We start from the raw sequence: 19,148 nt of genomic DNA on the forward strand, positions 1-19,148 counted from the left end.
AATTATCTGTGGGTATTGGTGAGCTAAAGTTGTAAAATTGTTTTTCACAGTTTAATGAGATTTGCATATTAAACTCATGACTTTGATCTTGAATGCACACAAGGATTAATTTAGAATAATGAATTATACTACTTGTGATCCTTCTCTTTATCTTCAAACTTAAACTAAACCATACAGGAAGGCAGATGTCAAGGAAATGTTCCAACATCTTTTGAAAAGTTATATATAACAAACTGTATATTAGAAAAGCACTTTTCTCACTTGCCACCATGTTAGCCTAAGTAGATATAAGAAGCATGACAAAATATAGGACCCAAAGAGACTTAGTCTATTATGAAAGCAAAATTTCACCAAAGTAGTCTTAAAATAGTTCTAGTTTTATACATTTTACAACAACAATCTGAATTGGTAAATTTATTGCACTACAGAGAACTCTCATGGTTATAGGAGGAATAGCAAATTCTGAACCACCTGTCTGTGTTGCTTGATCAAGGCATAATAAAACCTTTAAAGCTGATGCTTTGTTTCAAATATATTCTGATTTAAAGTAATTTTAAACTGTCCCCATAAATGTGATTTTATTATTTAAATATATATATTTTTTGTCTTTTTAGGGTTGCACCCAAGGCATATGGAAGTTCCCAGGCTAGGGGTCTAGTCGGAGCTGCAGCTGCTGGCCTACACCACAGCTCACTGCAACACTAGATCCTTAACCCATTGAGTGGGCCCAGTGATTGAACCCATTTACTCAAGGATACTAGTCAAATTCGTTATCACTGAGCCACAAGGGGAACCCCTAAATATAATTTCAATAACTTTTTGTTTAATCACTCAGAAAGTTTTTGGAATAGATGAGTAAATGAAAAAAGGACAAGATAGAGAAAAAATTTTGAAATGGGTGTGAAAATCTCTGGTAGAATTAATTCTATGGGCCTGAGTCAAAGCAAGCATCTAATGTATTAGTGATCACCTCTTGGTGATTTAGGACATCTCCCTCTTCTAAAAATGCAGGTTTGGGAGTTCCCATTGCAGCTCACTGTGTTAAGAACTTAACATAGCGTCCATGAGGATGTGAGTTTGATCCCTGGCCTCGCTCAATGGGTTAAGGATCCGGCATAGGCCAGCAGCTGCAGCTCCAATTCAACACCTAGCCAGGAATTTCCCTATGCAGGTGCAGCCCTAAAAAGAAACAAAAGAAAATGCAGGTTTGGGTTAGTAAGTCCAGTGGTACATTGATAAATGTATAAGTATAGATTATCTATCCTTTATAATGACTCTGGTCTGTGACTCAGTAATCATACTAAAAGTTCTAAGTACTCTAGTGTAACAAAAAGACATATGAATTCAAAACTAGGTGGAAACTTGAACAATTACCTGAGATCATACCTAAAATTAAAAACTGAGAATGGAGGAAAGATGTACAACGAATTTGCAGTATATATTGAAGACATTAAATATTGAATTTTGTTTATATTACAGTTAAAAATAAGGTAAAAAATCTTTTCTGTTTCTTCAGCACTTTTATTAGGGTTCTTTTGATTGTAACAGAACAACTCATACTAGTTCACCAAAATGAAGTAAATAATATACATCGCTCTTCTCTCTTAGTGTTGATAAGAATGATTTCCTTGGTTTGAAGAATAATTAAGTAGAGAAAAGAATCGTAATGTGGCTGGGAATCAGGCATCTTTCTCTTTTTCTCATTTCCACTCTTTTATCTGCATTAACTTCAATTGCTCACAGTGTTGTACAACTTTCCCCAAATAGTGGAAAACATAGCCTCCCCAATTTTTCTCTTACAATAACTTGACTCCCTTGGACAGACAGATGCCCAAAAAATTAACAGGGAATGGACTCATTGGATCACCTTTGGTCAGACAAACACTCTGGACCACATAGACTAAAAATCATGGAAGTCCCATTGGTGTAAATGGGTTTTTTTTGGTTGTTGTAGTTGTTTTTCCTTCGTGGCTGCCCCATGGCATATGGAGTTCCCAGATCAGAAATCATATCTGAGCCAAAGTTGCAAACCAATGCTGGACCATTAACCCGCTGTGCTGTGCTGGGCCAGGGATCACACTAGCATCCCAGGGCTCCAGAGACACCCAATCCCATTGCACCACAGTGTGAACTCCCTCCATTGGAGTAAATGGATGCAGTATAGGATGATGACAAAAATCCCCAAGTAAAGAGTAGGATATTATCCCTGAAGAAGGAAGTAGCTACTAGGGGAAAAATAAAGGTGTTCATAACAGAGATTCATTGTTACAAAATTTTTAAAGTTAGTCTATTAAAAGTTACTATAAATGATAGCTATAAAATGTATCCATTTTGAATAAAAATAAAATCCATTACCAGGCTGACTGCCAGCTGGGGAAAACAAAACACACACAAAAATGCTATGATTATTGGAGTTCCCGTCGTGGCGCAGTGGTTAACGAATCCGACTAGGAACCATGAGGTTGCAGGTTCGATCCCTGCCCTTGCTCAGTGGGTTAACGATCCGGCGTTGCCGTGAGCTGTGGTGTAGGTTGCAGACGCGGCTCGGATCCCGCGTTGCTGTGGCTCTGGCGTAGGCCGGTGGCTACAGCTCCAATTCAACCCCTAGCCTGGGAACCTCCATATGCTGCGGGAGCGGCCCAAGAAATAGCAACAATAACAACAACAACAACAAAAAAAAAAGACAAAAGACAAAAAAAAAAAAAAAAATGCTATGATTATTATCCCAGCTGAAGCTTTGCATGTAAGTTAATTAGTACTTATTAATGTTAAAGCAGGAAAAGATAAGCATATTAATCTCCTAACAGCAAAGAACCTTTGATAAACAGCAGACTATTTTGAAATTAGATTGGTGCATGTTTCATTTGTATTTGCATATAACAATCGGAGTAAGATGTGACTCTTCTTACTTTTGTTTACTTTAACATTGTGTTGGAAACAAAAATCATCATAGAGAAAACCAGTATTTTCTTACTCTTACAACACAAAGCATTATGTCACACTCAAAATATGCCTTTCTTTTTTCTACACCGTCCCCTAAATTGAAATTGTTCTTAAGTCTCTGGTTTCTCCATTTACTAACTATAATAGTCTTGAATCAATTATTTAAATGTAGTGTGCCTCAGTTTCCTAATGTGAAAAACAGACCTAATAATCCTATCTCATAGGATTAAAAGTTTCAAATGAGGTGATGTAAAGAAACATTTTGCACTGGGACAATTGAAGTGTTTCTCTTACATACATAATTCTGCCTGATCTCTCTGACAAGAGCATACAGAGAGAATGGAGACATTTTCAATCATAAATAGGACATATAAAAAATTGGGAGAAAATTAGAAGTTAATTTAGAAAAATAAAATGAGATTGAATTGAAATGCTAAAAATAAGAGTGGTATGGACTACATCTCAATAAATTTGTAGGGATAACCACCCCTTGTCACTCGCTCCTATGAGGTGGAGTATGGGGCAGATGCTTTAGTGATCAATAAAACTGTTTACCAACATTAGTAAAAATGGCCTCACCTCAGAGAAAAAAAAAAAATAGCGAAAGATTCAGATTTTTATACCTGGAATAGCACTGCTTGACTTTTTCCATCATGAGCTTTAACATGGAACATACAAGGGGTTATTAAAACCACAAAGAGGTATGAAAATAAAAGAGTTTTAAGCCAAAATGTCCAATCATAAAAGAAACCTTATTTAGTTTTCTTCCTGTGTGTTTTTCTTTTCAGTGTCTTGTTCTCAGTGAAATTCCCTCAATTATTCCTTAGAGGCAGGCTTGCTTACAGCAGGTTCCACGATGTGAGGGGCCTGTAACTCAATTTTCTGATTTAATAGTGCAGGGCTATTCAAGCATGAAATTACCTCCTTCATGTAGAGCAATCCCCTTTGCCTGGCAAGTCAAGGCTCAAAAACTCGATGTCTATGGTGATTACAGCTGTTGACCTAACCAATTGTTGCCAGAATCAGAGTTAAGCTTTTCTGTATATTCTACTGAAGAAAATATGCCTCTTCAGACAGTTAAAAGTTGAAAATAGATAGGAAGCTTTTATTAGAACCTAACACTATGTGATTAACATGTTGTGTTAAAAAGAATTAGATATGATTATAGTACAGATGGAAAATATTGTATTTTTTAAATTGACTAGAAAATGCTTTCTTTAGATATAAACACACTACTTTTAATAAAAATTCTCCCAAGTTTAAAAACTATATAGGAGGTAGAGTCTAGCTCTGCTTTGTCTCTGACCATCTGCTATGCAGGAAACAATCAATTTGTTTTTTCCTCATTAACTCAGTCAGACACCCTAAGTGCTGTTTTGTTTTGTTTTGTTTTTTTTCACTGAAGTTTCTGGAGTCTGAAAATGGTAATAGCCTACAGACCTCTTCACTAGTAATCTAATTTGAACCACAAATGTGAGCTAAATATACAATATTATTTTTTTCAAAGAGTTACTTTTAAAAAGTAAAAAGAAACAGATGAAACTAATTTCAACAGCATATATTTTAATTTACCTAATATAGAAAATATATGATCACCTCAACACAATTAGTAAAAATGATGTTTGATGCGATATTTTATATTCTTTAAATATACTGAATCTTTAAACTCTGGGAATAGTTTATACTTACTGCACATCTTTTTTTTTTTTGTATATAATTTTTTTCCCATTATAGCTGGTTTAGAGTGCTCTGTCAATTTTCTACTGTACAGCATGGCGACCCAGTTACACATACATGTACACATTCTTTTTTCTCACACTTTTATGCTCCATCGTAAGTGACCATAGTTCCAGTGCTACACAGCAGGATCTCATTACTAATCCACTCCAAAGGCAATAGTTTGCATCTATTAACCCCAAGCACCCCATCCATCCCACTCCCTCCCCTTCCTCCTTGGCAACCACAAGTCTATTCTCCAAGTCCATGATTTTCTTTTCTGTGGAAAGGTTCATTTATGCCATATATTAGATTCCAGATTTAACTAATATCATATGGTATTTGTCTTTCTCTTTCTTACTTCACTCAGTATGAGTCTATAGTTCCATCCATCTTGCTGCAAATGGCATTATTTTGTTCTTTTTTATGCCTGAGTAGTATTCCATTGTGTATATATACCACATCTTCCTAGTCCAGTCGTCTGTCCCATGGACATTTGGGTTGTTTGCATGTCTTGGCTATTGTGAATGGTGCTGCAATGAACATGCAGGTGCACATGTCTTTTTTAAGGAAAGTTTTGTTTGGATATATACCCAAGAGTGGGATTGCTGGGTCATGGGTAGTTCTATGTATAGTTTTCTAAGGTACCTTCCTTCTGTTCTCCATGGTGGTTGTACCAGTTTACATTCCCATCAACATTGCAGGAGGGTTCACTTTTCTCCACACCCCCTCCAGCATTTGTTATTTGTGGACTTATTAATGATGGCTATTCTGATGGGTGTGAGGTGGTATCTCCTGGTAGTTTTGATTTGCATTTCTCTAATAATCAGTGATGTGAGCATTTTTTTCAAGTGCTTGTTGACCATCTGTATATCTTCCTTGGAGAAATGTCTATTCAGGTCCTTTGACCATTTTTCCATTGGGTTGTTGTTTTTTATGCTGTTGAATTGTAGAAGTTGTTTGCATATTTTAGAGATTAAGCCCTTGTCCGTTGCATCATTCGAAATGATTTTCTCCCATTCTGTAAGTTGTCTTTTTGTTTTCTTTTGGGTTTCCTTTGCTGTGCAAAAGCTTGTCAGTTTGATTAGGTCCCATTGGTTTATTTTTGCTTTTATTTCTGTTGCTTTGAGAGACTGACCTGAGAAAACATTTGTTAGGTTGATGTCAGAGAATGTATGGCCTATATTCTCTTCCAGGAGTTTGATGGTGTTCTGCCTTATGTTTAAGTCTTTAAGCCATTTTGAGGTCATTTTTGTGCATGGTGTGAGGGTGTGTTCTAGTTTCATTGATTTGCATGCAGCTTTCCAGGTTTCCCAGCAATGCCTTCTGAAAAGTCGGTCTTTTTCCCATTTTATGTTCTTGCCTCCCTTGTCAAAGATTGACCATAGGTGTGGGTTCTCTATTTTGTTCTATTGGTCCATATGTCTGTTTTGGTACCAGTACCACCCTCTCTTGATTACTGGAGCCTGTAATATTGCCTGAAGACTGGGAGAGTTATGCCTCCTGCTTTGTTTTTGTTTCTCAGGATTGCTTTGGCAATTCTGGGTCTTTTGTGATTCCATAGAAATTTTCTGATTGTTTGTTCTAGCTCCATGAAAAATGCCGTGGGTCATTTGATAGGGATTGCACTGACTCTGTAGATTGCTTTGGGTAGTATGGCCATTTTTACAATATTAATTTTTCTAACCTAGGAGCATGGAATATCTTTCCATTTCTTTGAATTGTCTTTAATTTCCTTGATTAATGTTTTATAGTTCTCAGCATATAAGTCTTTCACCTCCTTGATCAGGTATATTCCCAAGTATTTGATATTTTGGAGTGCAATTTTAAAATGTATTTTTGTATTCCTTTGCTAATATTTCATTGTTAGTATACAGAAATGCAACTGATTTTTGAATATTAATATTATATCCTGGTACTTTGCTGAATTTGTTGATAAGTTCAAGTAGTTTTTGAGTTGAGTCCTTAGGGTTTTCTATATATAGTATCTTGTGTCATCTTTATACAGTGAGTTTTACCTCTTCTCTTCCAATTTGGATGCCTTTTATTTCTTTTGTTTGTCTGATTGCTGTGGCTAGGACTTCCAATACTATGTTGAATACCAATGGTGAGAGTGGACATCCTTGTCTTACTCCAGATTTTAGTGGGAAGGTTTTCAGCTTTTTTCCATTGAGTATGATATTTGCTGTAGTTTTGTCATAAATGGCTTTTATTATGTTTTGTTCCCTCTACACCCACTTTGGGAAGACTTTTTATCATGAACGGATGTTGGACTTTGTCAAATGCTTTCTCTGCATCTATTAAGTGATCATGTGGTTTTTGACTTTTGTTAATGTGGTGTATGACATTGATTGATTTGCATATGTTGAAGCATCCTTGTGAACCTGGAATGAATCCCACTTGGTTGTGGTGTATGATATTTTTTATATGTTGTTGGATTCAGTTGGCTAAACTTTTGCTGAGCATTTTTGCGTCTATATTCATCAAAGATATTGGCTTATAGTTTTTTTTTCTGGTGGTATCTTTGTCTAGTTTTAGAATTAGTGTGATGGTGGCATCATAGAATGTCTTTGGGAGTGTTCCTTCTTCAACCTTTTGAAAAAGTTTAAGGAGGATGGGTATAAGTTCCTCTTTGTATGTTTGGTAGAATTCGCCTGTGAAGCCATCTGGTCCTGGACTTTTATTTGTAGGGAGTGTTTTTATGACATTCAATTTCGTATCTAGTAATCAGTCTGTTCAGTTGATCTATTTCTTCTTGATTCAGTTTTGGCAGGCTGTAAGTCTCTAGAAAGTTGTCCATTTCTTCTAGTTTCTCAAATTTGTTAGCATACAATTGCTCATAGTATTCTCTCATGGTTTTTTTATAGTATCAATTGTGACTTCTTTTTTATTTCTTATTTTGTTTCTTTGGGTTTTTTCTCTCCTCTTCTTGGTGAGTCTAGCCAGAGGTTTGTAAATTTTGTTTAGCTTTTCAAAGAACCAGCTCTTAGTTTTATTGATTTCTTCAATTGCTTTTTTAATCTCTATTTTATTGATTTCCTCTTTGAGCTTTATGATTTCCTTCCATCTGCTGACTTTAGGTTTTGTTTGTTATTCTTTTTCTAATTCTTTTAGGTGGTGGGTTAAGTTGTCAATTTGAAATTTTTCTTCTTCTTTTTTTTTGTTTTTTTGTTTTGAGGAAGGCCTTTATTGCTATGAATTTCCCTCTGAGTGCTGCTTTTGTGGCATCCCATAGATTTTGAGAGGTTGTGGTGTTTTCATTATCATTTGTCTCAAGGTAATTTTTAATTTCCTTCTTGATTTTCTCATTGACCCACTGGTTTTATAGTAGCATGTTATTTAGTTTCCATGTAGTGTGTTTTTTCTCATTTCTTTTCCTGTGGTTGATTTCTAGTTTCATGCCATGTGGTCAGAGAAGATACTTGAAATAATTTCTATACTCTTAAATTTGTTGAGGTTAGCTTTGTGCCCCAGGATGTGATCAATTCTTGAGAATGTTCTATGTGCACTTGAGAAGAATGTATGTTCTGATTTTTTTGGATGTAATGTCCTGAAAATGCCAATTAAGTCTAACTTTTCTATTGTGTCCTTTAGGATCTCTGTTGCCTTATTGATTTTCTTTCTAGAGGATCTGTCCATGGATGTGAGTGGAGTGTTAAATTCTCCTGATATGATTGTGTTCCCATCAATTTCTCCTTTTATGTTTATTACTATTTGTTGTAGGTATCTGGGTTCTCCTATATTAGGGGCATATATATTGACGATTATAATATCCCCTTCCTGAATGGATCCTTTAACCATTAAGTAGTGTCCTTTTTTGTGTGTGTGGCCTTCGTTTTAAAGTCTGTTTTGTCTGATATGACTATTGCAACTCCTGCTTTCCTATCTTGTCCATGAGCATGAAATATCTTTTCCCATTCCCTCACTTTCAATCTATATGCGTCCTTTGCCCTGAGGTGAGTCTCTTGTAGACAGCAGATTGAAGGCTTTTTCTTTTTTAATCTAATCTTCCACTCTGTGTCTTTTGATTGGAGCATTCAGTCCATTGACATTTAAGGTTGATCATTGATAAATATGTATTTATTGACATTTAAAACCTTTTTTTTCCAGTTGATTCTTTGTTTCTCTTTTCTTTCTTTCTTTTTTTGTGTTGGATGGTTTACATTTATTTTATGCTTGCGTCCTTTTCTTTTCAGTTTTTGTGAATGTAATGTTTGGTTTTGATTTGTGGTTGCCCTGTTTTTTTAAGTTATGTTAACCCCTTCCTGTATCTGCTTGCTTTAGCCTGATAGTCATATAGGCTCAAATACATCATTAAAATAAAAAAGGTATCTATATTTTCTTACTTTCCTTCCCCACATTGTATGATTTTGGTATCTTTTTTTAAACATCTTGATGTTTAGATCTGTATGCTGGCTTATTTAAGTGATTGCTTTCCAATTGTGGTTTCCTCCATCCTCCTTCTTCTTACTTTTTTTTTTTTTTTTTTGCTTGAGAGAAGCCCTTTCAATATTTCTTATAGAATGGGTTTAGCATTGCTGTACTCTTTCAGCTTTTGTTCGTTGGAGAAATTCTTTATTTCCCCTTCTATTTTAAATTATATTCTTGCTGGATAGAGTATTCTAGGTTGCAGATTTTTTTCCTTTCAGCAGTGTAAATATATCTTGCCACTCCTTTCTGGCCTGTAGTGTTTCTGTAGCAAAATCAGCTGATAGCCTTATGGGGGTTCCATTATAATTAATGCTTTGCTTTTCTCTTGCTGCCTTTAGAATTGTCTCTTTATTTTTAACTTTTGCCATTTTTATTATAATATGTCTTGGTGTGGGCCTGTTTGGGTTCAGCTTATTTGGGGCTCTCTGTGCTTCCTATATCTCGATATCAGTATGCTTTAGATTTGGGAAGTTTTCAGCCGTAATTTCTTCAAATACATTTTCAATCCCCTTTTCTTTTTCTCTTCCTTCTGGAATTCCTATTTCACATAGATTGGCCTGCTTTATATTATCCCCTAGGTCTCTTAAATTGCTTTCATGTTTTTTTCATTTGGTTTTCTGACTGTTGTCCTGATTGTATGATTTTCATTATTCTGTCTTCCACATCACTAATTCGTTCCTCTGCATTATTCATTATTATTGCCTTTAGTTCATTTTGCATCTCTGCAAATGATTTTTTTGTTTTTCTTGGCTCCTCCTTATATTTTCTAGTTCCTTTCTAAATTAATCTGAATCGTGTTCATATCCTCTCTTAATTCCTTCAGTATTTTCAATACCTCCCTTTTGAACTCAATGTCTATCAGACTGCAGAGGTCTGTTTCATTGCTGACTGCTTTAGGTGAACTCTCCTGTTGCTTCAACTGGAAATGGTTTCTGTCCTTCTTCATTTTACTTGTCTTTTTCTTTCTCTGTAAGTTTGGGGAAGCCAAACTGTAATCTTGTAAGGCTACTTCTATGCAAGTGTACCCCTTTGTATTTTGGGAGGGTTACATTTATTTTTGGTGTGGGAGTTTGAATATTTGCTGTCTCTTTCTTTGGTGTGATCAGGCTGTTATCCCCAGGATGCTCAGTATGTTTTCAGGGAGGAGGCAATGGGTAGGGCCAGCAGTGCCTGGTTGTTGGGCTCTCAATAGCAGCTAGGACCTGCAGGAAGGTGGCACAGGCTACTCCTAGTCACAGGGCCCTGGGATGTGGTAATGTACTCTAGGTAGATCTACAAGGTAACCAGAGCATTTGGAGTAGCATCACCAGTGTGTATGAGTTCCCAGGGGAGTGAGAGCAACAATAACTTGTGTTGGACTGCAGTGCCCTCCTCTGAGGTGATTGGAACCACAGGTGGTGCCTGTTCAGGGACTCCCTAGTGGTAGCAGGCCATGACCATCTCTGGAGTCAGTGATAACTGTGGTGGTTTGCCCCCGCCACCTTTAGACCTTGCATGAAGCAACCCATCTCATTTAGTCCATGTAAGAGGTTCTGCACAGGCTGCTCCTAGTTGCAGAATCCTGGGAAATGACAGAGATCAGGCGTGTGGGTATTTCCCACAGTGTTTGGCAGTGGCAACAGCAGGTTGGGTGTGTTTCCAGGGTCACGAATGCACCAACAGGTGATGTTTGGTCCCAATGCCCTCATCTGTGGTGCCCTTGAGGTGAGTGCGGTTGCAAGTGGTGTCTGTTCATGGACCCTTAGTGGTTGCAAGCCACTCCCAGCTCTGGAGCCAGAGATAACTGTGGTGATTTGCCCCTGCCTCCTGTAGACCATACAAGAAGCACCTTGTCCTGCTTAGCCCCCACAGAAGGTGCTGCACAAGCTGTTCCTAGTTACAGGTTCCTGGGCAGGGACAGTTATCAAGTGTCTGGGTACTATCCAGAGTTTTTGGCAGTGGCAGCAGCAGGGCAGTTGTGTTCCCAGGGGAGCGAGAGCAACAACAGGTGGTATTCCATCACAGTGTCCTTTTCTGTGGTGCCCTCTGAGGTAGTTGGGGTTGAAAGTGATTTTTGTTCAGGTATCTCCAGTGGCAGTGGGTCACGCCCACCTCTGAAGTCAGAGATAACCGCGATGGTTTATCCCTGCCACCTGCAGACTACGCAAGAAGCACCCTGTCCCACTTAGCCCACGCAGGAGGTGCTATACCAACTGATCCTAGTTGTACGATCTTGGGAATGGATAGTGACAAAGTGTCTGGGTGCCACCCAGAGCATTTGGCAGTGGCAGCTGCAGGGCAAGTGTGTTCCCATGGGAGTGAGAGAAACAGCGTATGATGCTTGTTTGCAGTGCCCTCTTTGTTCTCTTTTGTTAACCCCCGAAGTGACTGTGGCCTCAGGTCGATCCCACTCACAGGCCCCCAGTGGTGGCAAGCCATGCCTCCCTCCAGCCTCTGAGCCATCCGGCGCAGTCTGTCCCTGCCACCTGTAGATTGTGCAAGAGGCACCACATTGCACTTAGCCCCCTGATGCCCTTAGCTCACACAGGAGGTGACTGGCCACAAGAAGCACCCAGTCTTCCCTAAATGAGCAAGAGGCTTTTCACTTACTGTAGCCTGCACCAGAACTTCTGTGCCCTCTGAGAGCCCGTGGGCATGTGCACATTCCGGTGCAGGTTGTTTCCTATGGTGGTCTGCCTCTCCTCCTCTCACCCTCCCCAGCAATGGCGCCTTGCCCCTCCTGTGGGTCCAGACCTTTTCCTGGTTTCCCTCTGCTGTGGAATTCCCCTCCCCAGCCTTTGGCATACCATTCCTCTACCTGTGGCACACTGCTCCTTAACCCCTCAGGCTGTCTCCACACCTCCAACCCCGGTCTTCTCCCTGGGACTGACCTCCAGAGCATAAGTCTCAGCACCCAGCCCTCATCTGAGCATCTCAGGCTGTGGTGTCCGGGGCAGTGGTTCAGAGGATCTGTGTGGCTCTCACTCTGCTTTGCTGTTTTCAGAACAGCTGCTGAGCTTTTCTTGGCGACTTTGAGTTCCTCCAACTTGACTGATCTTTCCATCAGTTAGGTGGCTTCCCATAATGTGGGTTCCTTTTCTTCTTCACAGCTCCCTCTCAGGAATGCTAGTCCCATCCTGATTTCTTTTATCTATCTCTCTCTTTTTTTCTTTTGTTCTACCCAGTTATGTCAAGAGTTTCTTGCCCTTTTTGGATTTTTAAGTTCTTCTGCCAGCATTCTGTGTGAGTAGTTTTACATGTAAATGTGTTTTTTTGATGTGTTTGTGGGAGAAGTTGAGCTCTGTGTGAGTTGATGTTCTTTGTGAGTAGTTTTACATGTATGTGTTTTTTGATGTGTTTGTGGGAGAAGGTGAGCTCCACCTCTTACTCCTTCTTCATCTTGCTCAACCTCCCCTTACTGCACATCTTAATGTGGCATAAACATATTTCAAATACTCAATAGATACATGTTCCTGTTATTTGGCAGTGCAAGTCCATCACCCATAAAATCCTAAAACAATCTGGACCCAAGGGTTCTTGGAACCCTTTAATAAGTTACAAACCCTGGAGATGTGGAATGGTTGAGAGGAATGGGCAAGGATACTTGCCTTAGTTGGGGCTTTTTCAGTATGACAAGGCTGTTAATGATACAATGGAAACAAACAAAGCAGATATTTATTCATACACACACACACGCACACATACCTTTTATCTCCCTGGTTCATTGACTTTTCTTGTTTTGAGCAAACTGTGGATTAAGAAGTCTAGATTGGAGCTCCCATCATTGCTCAGTGGTTAACGAACCCTACCAGCATCCATGAGGATATGGGTTCGATCCCTGGCCTTACTCAGGGGGTTAAGGATCTGGCATTGCCGTGAGCTGTGGTGTAGGTTGCAGACATGGCTCAGATCCTGTGTTGCTGTGGCTGTAGCGTAGGCCAGCAGCTACAGCTCCGATTCCACCCCTAGCCTGGGATCCTCCATATGCCACAGGTGGCGGCCCTAAAGGACAAGAAAAAAAAAGAAGTCTAGATTGATGTGAATTTTAAAGGCTAGAAAACAGTTACTGTTTTGGAAGAATAGACCTAGGAAGGCTACAGTTGGAAGCAAGAAAAGTGTCATTGTGGGATGAGATTTAGGAAGAGTGATAGGAAAGGTTGAAGATCTCCACCTAGAGAACATTTCCTTGTGGGGTAGGACTATAATCACTCTGGGCTGTCCATCCCAGTACCTCTGATAAGGATTTAAATCACTTTTCAATTTGGGAGAGATGTTGAATTGATGGTTTTTAGAATGTGACATGATGTCTAGATGGGCTGTGAAGCTGGCTAGGTTTGTTTGGGTTACATTTATATTCACAGAAGTTTAGTGCTTTTTCCTAATTCTTCTTAGCTAGAAATTAGGTTGATTTTCATAGCAGTTTCTAATAAATAATTTCAATTTGCTTATGTCAAATATATAATATTTTTAGAAATACTTTTTAAACTTTTTTAAATGCTGAACTTGAAGGACGAGAACTTTTCTAAGCAAATTCTAAATGTTTTAAGGTTTTTGTTTCATGATTTACTTAAGACTTAGGTGTAGATTAAATAAAATATTAAAATGTATTTGTTGTTAAAGGCTGGTTTCAATATTTTAGAAACACATAACTTAAAAATTGTGTTAATAATTCTCATTAATAACTCACATTCACAACAACAAAAGTTGGAACTTGCCAAGTCTTTTAAATTAACTCTAAGTTCCATTTCTTGCATAAATAAGCTGCTGGCAAACATTAGTAAAAACAGTTAAAGAGTAAATATCACACATGCATTATAATGTTTTGATAAAATATGTGTATGCATGTGTTGCTGAACAAAAAAAAAATATAAGCATGCATGGATATGTTTTGCTTCAGATCACAATAAGAAATCAGATTTTCTCTGGCTGTTTCTAAAGAATAATGGCAAATAATTTTATTTGAAAATACCTGTAAAGAATTTATAATCCTTGCCTACAGAATCAGGTGAGCATAAACATATGTATAGGAGTTCCTGTCATGGCTCAGCGGAAATGAATCTGAGTAGCATCCATGAGGACGCAGGTTCGATCCCAGGCCTCGCTCAGTGGGTTAAGAATCCGGCTGTTGCCATGAGCTGTGGTGCAGGGTGCAGATGCAGCTCTGATCTGGCATTGCTGTGGCTGTGGCGTAGGCCAGCTGCTACGACTCTGATTGGACCCCAAGCCTGGGAACCTCCGTATGCTGTGGGCGTGGCCCTAAAAAGACAAAAAAATAAAAAAATTAAAAATTAAAAAATTAAAAAATATATGTATAAATCTATATGACTCACTCTATCTTTTCTCCAACAAACTTAGATAATATTGATATCTCTAGCTGCTGTATTTTTCATTATTATTACATAAAACCCAGAGACTTGGATGCTGGGATCCAAATTTGTGTCTTTCAGCTGTATCTCCAGAATTAGGGCAGCCATCTTTCTGGAAGAGTAGTTGGGCTTCTTCAGAGCTGACCAGTCTGCTCTAGGCAATTAGCTCCTGAAGAACCATGACCATGACTAAATATCACTTGAATGTTAGAAGTTTTCCTCCTTTTACAGTTTTCCTCTTGGAGCCCAATCTTCTCTAGACACCTAGTCTGTGATCAATCACAGTCCTGATCCTGACAGGATCTGACAGAAACACACTGCTCTGTCTCAAGAAGAGCCCACTATGGAGCTGCATAGAATTCCCCTTTGCCATAGAGATAATAACTAATAATAATTTTCCTCATTTAATTTACCTCCACTAATTTCTTGCGGGTAAGTGTCAGAATTTTGCTTTGCTTTCTAATATTTACAGGCAGTGGGTGGCCTCTGGAGCTTGACTGCTTGGGCTTCAATCCTAGCTCTACTTCTTACTAGCAATGCTGCAAATTACTTAACCTCCCTGTTCCTCAACTCCCTCACCTGTGAAATGGAATAATAATAGCAGCCTAACTTTTAAGATAATTGTGAAGATTAGATGAGTTGGGAGTCAAGTATGTTCATTCATGCAAATAATGCCTAACACTCTGTGACCAATGGTATCGGGTACTATAATTGTAGGATAATAGTATCTTCTCAGAAAAGTGATTCTAGAATGCACAGCAGACCTATCCAACAAAATGTTTAAAAATCACAATAATTGTCTCAACCTAGACTTAAGTGAATTAGCATCATGAAAAGTAAACCCCATCATATGTTCTTTAAAGAAAAATCAACTCCCACCAAGTGTTTCTGATATTCAGCCAAGTTTGAGACACTGCTTTAAGGAGACATTATCATTGTAATGGGTGTCCACATTTGAATAGTTACAAATGAATCATATACTACCAGTGGCCATGCTGTGTTTTGTTGATTCTAGACCACTCCTCAATGTCCATATTTACCGGGTAATCTCACATGAGAGGGTGAGACTAATTTTACCTATGCCATACACATGCAGTGAAAATAGTGGAGTTGGAAACAGGAACAGAAAGGGTCCAAGTTTAGCCATGAGAAGAACATATAGAAAAAGAAAGAAATCCAGATTTCTGTTAAGCTCCTTACAATGAACAGTAAGTTCCTGGAGGGGTTGGTGGTAAAATGGTGCATCTAGATGTCTTGATACCTCAGTCTTCCCTAAGGTGTCCACAATTCCTTTCAGAACACAACTGTATTCTACTCAAGAGGAACTTCTGAGGTTATTATTATTGTTACCTAAAATTTATTAAAGACAATCAAACATTATCTATTGGGAGTCAAAAACTGTTCTATGAGATTTGTATGATTTTATCACAACAATGCAATGACCTAGGAACTATTAATATCACCATTTTACCTATGAGAGACCTATGATTGAAGAGATTAAGCAATTTACCCTAAGCCACACGATAAGTGATACAGCCAGGATGTTAAGCATTTTAACCTTAAAAAGTCAACTTCAGAGCCGCAGTCTAACCCATTGCCCTGTGCTGTGGCCTCCTTCCACAGCAATTCCTCTGTGAGATCCTTTTGAGAGAAATACATCCCTTTATATGGACTACTGTTACTGAGAAACAAAAATAATCTTACCTGGGAAGTTCTCCCTCCTGACTTTTGTCTTCGGCGGCCAGATTTAGCCACTACCATACCCTCCTTAGCTGAAATTGCTGTTCTTAGCATTTCAAGTTTGAATGCTATTGAGAACTGTTTTCCATTTTCTACTAAAAACTTACCACAGAAGAAATACAGCCATTTATCCTTCAGGGTTCTTTCCTTTAGACTTGATTAAATAATCTGTATCAATAAATGTACTCAACCAGGTGAAACAAGGAATTCCTAAGGAACTATAATTCTCATAAGTTTTAAGGTTGCTTCTCACTTCACATTGTTCAGATAAAACGCATCATCTTAAATTCAACTTTAATCGTATCGTTCCAAACTTCTCTGCCCTCAGCACTTCTCAGATTTTCGGCACTTTGGTCTGACAAAGAATTTTTAATAAAGCTTTTTGTTTAGTGCTCAAGGTCTTCCAACAGATGGGGAATATAGCACATAGCTGTTTCTTAGTGGGAATTAAACATGAACTTCTTCAAATTTTGAAAAAATTTATAGCTATTGGACTTGAATGAATTACTCTGTCTCAGCTTTTTTACCAGTGAATAATTATATATGTGAACTAACCCTGCACAACTAAGCTCTTGTGGTGAAATGGTTTTGCCACTGGCAATCATCCTTCCTGCTGTCCACACCTTCTTCATGGTAACAGAGCCCAACTTCACTCTGAAGAACTATACTACTCTTTACAGATGTGTGATTTGGATAATATTGACCTAACCAGGCTAGAAGCTAAGTCTTTGAAGTTTGTTTTCCTATCCACTTTCATGTCATCATGGTTGAGCTTGTGAGTCAGTTTGAACCAATAGGGTATTGCAAATATTTGCTGGTGTCCTCTGAATTACAAGCTTTCCCCTTACTCTGGGAGCTACAGAGAAAGATGGTTTCTTTCTTTCTTTCTTTTTCAAGATTTTGGACTGTAAAATGTAAAGCTTGGGACTGTTGCAGTAATGTCTCATAGAAAAGCCAGTCTTGGAAAGGATATGATACTCTGAAAAAAAAAAAAAATCTGCAGTGGCATTGCAAGAATTCTGATCAAACCATGTATGAAGTCAGAGAACTCTGAGCTTTTCAAATCCTTTTCTTCATGCCTAAGGCTGTGTTGCGTGGGACTTTGATGACGTACAACATAAAAAGTCCTAGTGATATTTCCAGAGAGAAAAAGAAGAAATCATTCTTGAATTATAGATCTTTACAGTAGTTCTTTATTTTTCAACATTTTTAATCTACTAGTGTTAGTTGCACCAAGGACACAGGGAAGTGAAATCCTTAGCTAATGATAGAGTCAAAGGTAACATAAGGATAGAAATGAAAAGGCAAGGTATAATATAACTTTATTCCTGTTTAGCTTTTGATTAAATAAACATAATTATCAATGCATTTGAAAACAATGGTGATACTAATAGAAGGCTACTACTGGTCATTGTTGTTAAGTTTAATTTTTAATTACATCAACTTTATGATAATTATAAACAAAACCAAATTTGAATAATCACATTATAATTTTAGATGTGAACATTCAGAATAAAAGTTTTTGATTTTTAGTGTTCTTTATATTCTGATATCAAATAGTTTCTATTAAGACCATCATTTCATGATCTTTCTGTTGAATATCCTTGGCAGTAAAATTGCTGAGGGGTCATCAACCTAGATTAAGTCCCATGAGTTCTAATTTTGATTGGTTGTGTTACTCTCCAGGTTGAAACATCAAAACATGATTTATTCCATTGCTATTCCATTCCCTTGGTGCCCAATAGAAATTCTATTTACACATGAAAGCCTCCTTAGAAATTTGAAAATACATTTCATAACTCATTTTTTTCCCCAATCTCTAATATCTGCTTCAGGATAAATTCTCTCAACAACCTCAAGTTTTTGATTATTTTTTCAATGTGTTATAAATATAACAAGATATTTTCTTCCTAAGGATGCAACTATAATCCTAGAACAGCAAATTCGGATGGAGAAGGTAACTGAAAGCAAATATAACTTTCTCCACTTTTATGAAGGTGAGATTTTGAGTTCTAAGGGATACTTCTGAGCATACAGCCTTTTCAATTGAGATTACAGAACAGAATATAAATGGTATTAACCTAGACAAAATAAAAAGTAAAATGTCAGCAACAAGAAAATGGAATAGGGTAGAGTTCAAGGGTTGAGGAGTTAATATGCTCGTCTTAAAAACTGGAAAATCAAGATATAGTATCTGTGGTTGATGGAACAAAAAGTAGAGATTTAGATAAGGCATTTACAAATTTACAAACACAAGTAATAGAGTGGTTGACAATAGGATTATTGGAAAGAGGCGCATGTGATAAATGAACTAAATATAAACCAATCATAGCTCAATTTCAGTGGTTAGCCTTAAATAAACCAATGAAAAGGAGAATATATGTTCAATTATAAAAATATAGTTTATTGTTTGCAGCTATGAAGAAATTGAAACAGAAAGGGGCTCCAAGTATGTATATCTAAGGAGCTGGACTCAGAGTGGGGAGGTTAATCAGGAGATTGTGGCTATTAATTATGAGTACCTCTATAATTTCTCTTAAGTGTGTTTTATCTAAATTTTACTATTTTTAATTGAATAGTATACCTATTATAGGATTGCTGTTACAAAAGGAATGCAAGAGGAAAGAGGAAGTGTTTTCGCTCTAAGTAGAATAAAGTACATTGAAAATAAAATGTTTTGGGGTTCCCATCATGGCGCAGTGGCTAACGAATACGACTAGGAACCATGAGGTTGCGGGTTTGATCCCTGGCCTTGCTCAGTGGGTTAAGGATCCAGTGTTGTTATGAGCTGTGGTGTAGGTAGCAGATGCAGTTCTGATCCTGAGTTGCTGTGGCTCTGGCGTAGGCCAGTGGCTACAGCTCCAATTTGACTCCTAGCCTGGGAACCTCCACATGCCGTGAGAGTGCCCCAAGAAGTGGCAAAAAGACAAAAAAATAAAATAAAATAAATAAAATAAAATGTTTTAGGTTTGG

The 19,148-nt window shown here is 37.8% G+C and overlaps 1 protein-coding gene across 9 annotated transcripts in view; it reads left to right on the forward strand.

Moving 5' to 3' along the window:
- Positions 1 to 19,148, forward strand: part of GALNT13 (polypeptide N-acetylgalactosaminyltransferase 13) — a 604,605-nt gene that overhangs the window by 276,238 nt on the left and 309,219 nt on the right. The window lies entirely within an intron of this gene.

The sequence above is a fragment of the Sus scrofa genome, chromosome 15, assembly GCF_000003025.6.
Source record: "Sus scrofa isolate TJ Tabasco breed Duroc chromosome 15, Sscrofa11.1, whole genome shotgun sequence".
Lineage (NCBI taxonomy): Eukaryota > Metazoa > Chordata > Mammalia > Artiodactyla > Suidae > Sus > Sus scrofa.